A 4,929-nucleotide genomic window follows, 5' to 3' on the forward strand; every position below is an offset into this window, starting at 1 on the left:
TGAACGCCGGTTTGGGCCATCAAATCTTGGACAAAGTATGGACTATCATATATTGCTGGAAAGCCCAGGATGTCTACTTTCCAACGCCGTTAAGAGCGCGCCAATTGGGCTTCTGTAGCTCCAGAAAATCCACTTCGAGTGCAGGGAGGTCAGAATCCAACAGCATCTGCAGTCCTTTTTGGTCTCTGAATCAGATTTTTGCTCAGGTCCCTCAATTTCAGCCAGAAAATACCTGAAATCACAGAAAAACACACAAACTCATAGTAAAGTCCAGAAAAGTGAATTTTAACTAAAAACTAATAAAAATATACTAAAAACTAACTAGATCACACTAAAAACATACTAAAAACAATGCCAAAAAGCGTACAAATTATCCGCTCATCAACGTGCATCAATGATCCATTTGGCAAGTCCCAACTTAGCCTTGTACACAATTTCTTTACTAGCCAAAACACTTTCAAAGTTGGTTGAGATCCTAGAGTAGTCCTTTCTTTAAAGTAACTTCTAATTTGTGTAGCTACTATAGCTCTTCTCTTTCCTTTGTCTCCCGTTGTTGTAGGAACAACAGCTTGTACAGGGTTAGGTGATTCAGCCTCTTGTGCAGGTGCTTCCCCACCATAAGAATCCTCCTCAAATTTTCTTTTTTCCATCTTATTTTTTGTTTTCCATCAGAATCCTTTTGAATTGAAGTTCAACTTCTTTAGTGACTTTGTTACATACTTTAATTTGTCCAGGAATTTTCGTAAGGTGATATTTCATCCTATATATCCCCCTCCATTATAAGTATTCAAACAAAAGATACATGTATATTGTGCCTTATGATTTTTATCATACTTCACAGTGAAATATTCCCAAGCCGGGTCAGATTTTCCTCGAGAGGAACCTGTCTGAGATTCTTGTATAGCATTATGTTGTTGTTGATGATCATTTTGTGACTATTCCATCTAAATTCAGAATGCCAGCAATCCAAAATCCAGACCAATATATCAATTCATAGTTCATACAATTCATATGGCATTCAACAGAGCAGAATTGAAAAAATAAAAAATTGAACAGAGCAGAATTGAAAAGATAAAAAAATTGAACAGAGCAGAATTCTAAAATTCAACATACATCAAATTTATTCAACATTACAGAATGATTAATCATATAACAAACAAAATTAAAAAATTAAAAAATAGAAGCACAGAATAAAAAATGATAACAGAAAGAACAGAAGAAGAGCTAGAACCCCAGAACTAACTGCAAGAGAAGTAGAGAACAGAAGGCTAGAGCCAGACGACCTCTCTTCGGTGACAGTGACGACAACATGGCGACGACCCGCGACGGTGAGGCAATGACATGCGACAGTGAGGCGACGACCCGCGACAGTTGCGCTTGGCTCTGGCGGTGGCGGTTGTCCTTCGTAGGAGGCAGCTCGAGCCTCAAAGAGATTAGGGTTGGGAGTGGGAGGTGACCAGGTCCAGGAGTGTTCTTCGAAGATATTAGGGATTTAGGGTTGGAAAGAGGCTGCAATGTGTTCTTCAGACTTCAGCCTTCTTTCTTTTTTTTTTAAAGCCAAACGACGCCGTTTCGTTACCTGTGGGGGAGAACTGATGCCTGCTGAAACCTGGCCGATTCTTCCGGTTCGCCGGTTAACCACCAATTTGGCAAATTTTTTCTCCGATTTTTTACAGAACAATTTTATACCTGAACCGGACCGAATAAGTTCCTGGTTTCTGGTTAATTCGGTTGAATCAATCTGTCCGGTTTGGTTTTCAGAACATTGAAAAAAATTGAAAGTTCAATTTGATCTCAGTCCAGGGATGGCAATTTTTTCCGACGGGATAGTTTCCGCGGGAATTTACCCATCGGGGGATGGGGATGGGGATATTTTTTCACCCGTGGAGGACGGGCACGGGGACTCGCAAAACAAATGGGGCGGGAGCAGGGAGTGAGGTCCCACCCCGTAGAGATCCGTTTAATACCCGCATATATATATATATTACTTATGAAACCCTAATTTCTTATCCTCTTCTCTCTGTCGCCTTTCACTTTCCTTCCCTTAAAACTCTGATTCTCTCCTTCTCCGTCTCCTTCCCTCCTCCACTCTTGCCGTCGTCTGCCGCCCGCGTCTCCTCAGGTCACTGTCTCACTGCAGAAGGAAGAACTGTTATTGCTTCCTCGATGGGGTGCCCCTCATTCTCTTAGATTCTCTTTCTTTCCTTCTCTCCATGACACTCCTCCACTTAGACCTCTCACCGCCATCTGCTACCTTCATCTGCTCTCACTCGCGCGCCTGACACCCCGCTCTAGGAGAACTGATGTCGCTGGATGCAGAATCATCACGAGGAGCTTGAAGCGTCACCATCTTTGGCAAAGGCTGTCCGGTCTCCGTCGCTGCCTCCAGCAAGATCGTTGGCTGCATTTCTTTCCGGTAAGTTAACCTCATAATTTCTGTGATTTTTATTTACTTGAAGTATTTGTTGTTTATTTCATGTTTTGTAATTTCTGTGATTTTCTTTGAATTCCAAACAATTATCTTGTGATTTTGCTTCATATATGTGCTTTTGTTTTTTTTTTTAATAATGCCTAGTGACTAAAAGAAGTTGAAATTAAATGTTTGAAGTTTTTTATTATTGTTTTGAGAATATGTGGAATATAATTGAATATTTAAAATATTAATTTTTGAATGTTTGAAGGATTTGATTATGTTTTAATCTGCTTCTGTGTTTTTTTTATGAAGGTTGAAGTGGGTTTGCAGAAGATCTGTAAGTTTTAGATGGTTGATGGCTAGTTTGTGCAAGGCAATGGTAACAGTTTTAGATTTTTTTTTCATCTCAATTAGGTAGGTCGGATATAAATTGGTGTTTGATGTAGTTGATTGTTTAGTTTAATATGTGGTTAAACTTGACTGGAGTGGATTTGGTATGTGGTTGAATTTGACTGGAGTGGATTTTAAATTGGATGAATGGATATGAAAGTGTTTATGGTTTCAATTTTTTTTAGTGTTTGATTGATTTTGTTTGGATATAAATTGTGAATTTATGACTAAGCTGGCATACCTCTCCTGCAACGATTAGTCACTTACTCTGTAAGAGTTCCAGGAAAAAGAGGATTCCATGGCAAAGTAATATTAACACCAACGAAAAAAGACATAGTTTTTACAACAATGCAAAATTAGTGTAGCAATAGCAGTTAATATTACATTGCTCTGGTTGCCTTACACAAATGAATATATTTAATACCTCATCTTCTATGCCTCAAATGACCAGTTACTATACTTCTCTATTTATGTCGCACAAAAACTTGAGTGTGCACCTCATTTTTTGAGCGATTTATATGTATAGAAGATATTTGTATAATTTCATATTTGTGAATAAACTTTCTCAAATTATGTCATGGTTTCTATAATTTCTTTCATAGTAGTCAATCTCGTGGGATTTCAGTGGAATCTTGGCATCCCATCCCATCCCAGCATGTATTTGAGCGGAGACCAGATGAGATCTTGGTTCTTTCATCCCCAACTGTCCCAGCCAGGATTCTGGCGACCAGCCTTTATCCGCAAATTCCACTAGGATCTTATGATTGATTTTGTTTGGATTTTTTTAGTGTTGGTGATGGAGATTATGATTATAATGATAATTGAGATTTTTTTATTTTTTTATTTTTTTTAGTTTTTCAAAATATTCGTGGATATCCACGAAGGTTCTGATCTCCGATGGATACGGAGTCCCCGTTACCCGTCATGAGGATGGGACGGAGACGGGACGGATTATGGGTGACGAGGGAAGGGGGCATGTCCCTGCCTCCATAGAGACCCATTGTCATCTCTATCTCAGTGCCAATTTCTTCAAATTGAATCCGAGATTAAACTAATCGGATAAAATTCAAATCAATATCAAACTGCAATAGAATTGGTTTACATGTATTTTTTTAATTTTAAAGATGAATATTATTAAATTTTAAAGATGAATAGTTTTTATTATTAAATTTCAAAAACACCGCTCTCTTTTCCATTTTTGCCTGTAATATTATTAAATCTTAAAGATGAATAATTTTTATTTTTCTAATTATATTCGTAGAAGATTTTATTAAAATCTTATTTTTAAAACTATTTTAAAAATATATATTTAATATTTAATTATTTTATCATATTTTTAATATGTTTAGGAGATATTTTGTTATTTTTATTTTTAAGTCTTTGTGACTGTTTAATTTTTTTTAGATATTTTGGTGGTTTGTCCAAAAATATAATTATCATGCTGTAATTTGTAGGCATTGATGTTTATTAATCTTATGTTTAGTTAACACTAGTAATTTTATCCGTAATAATATTATGGGAATATAAATCTTTTAAAATTATATCGATTTTGTTATGACATTATAAATTATAGATTTATAGAATCAAATTACGTTCCCGAAAAATTGTAAAAGATAAAAATCTCCGTCAACTAAAAAGACCAGTCTCTATAGATAAAAAAAATCAAATAATAAGATTTTTAATTATTATTTCATATGAAAGTTTAATTTTTTTATTAATAATTAATTTTAATATTTACTATCTAAAACTTAAAATAATTTAATATGTATACTTTTATATTTGATTAGGTGTTAAGTCTTTTGCAAAAATAGAAATAATTAATTTATATGCTTGCTATTTAAAATAATATTTTTTTCTCTCTATGTATATAAAAATATAATTAGATATTAGCATAAAAAAATTATATTGATAGTTATAAATTAACTCAAAATTAATTTCATTTGAACAATTGAATATTGATTCTAACTTTTAATCACAATATTAATATTCTCTCTAAATTATATGTAATAAATATTTGGAGGAAGAGAAGTGAAAATATAAATTAAAAAGATAAACAGTAAAAATTTAAAACTAAATAAAAAATATAAATATAATAATAATATTTTTAATTTAAATTATATTATTTT

At 34.1% G+C, this 4,929-nt stretch overlaps 1 long non-coding RNA gene across 1 annotated transcript; it reads left to right on the forward strand.

The window, feature by feature from the left end:
* The first annotated feature begins 1,806 nt into the window (after positions 1–1,806).
* On the forward strand, positions 1,807–2,980 carry LOC107472076 (uncharacterized). The gene is made up of 2 exons (XR_001588679.3): positions 1,807–2,416; positions 2,726–2,980. It is a non-coding gene; the product is annotated as an uncharacterized LOC107472076 (long non-coding RNA).
* Positions 2,981–4,929: the final 1,949 nt, after the last annotated feature.

This window comes from Arachis duranensis, unplaced genomic scaffold (assembly GCF_000817695.3).
Source record: "Arachis duranensis cultivar V14167 unplaced genomic scaffold, aradu.V14167.gnm2.J7QH unplaced_Scaffold_184692, whole genome shotgun sequence".
Lineage (NCBI taxonomy): Eukaryota > Viridiplantae > Streptophyta > Magnoliopsida > Fabales > Fabaceae > Arachis > Arachis duranensis.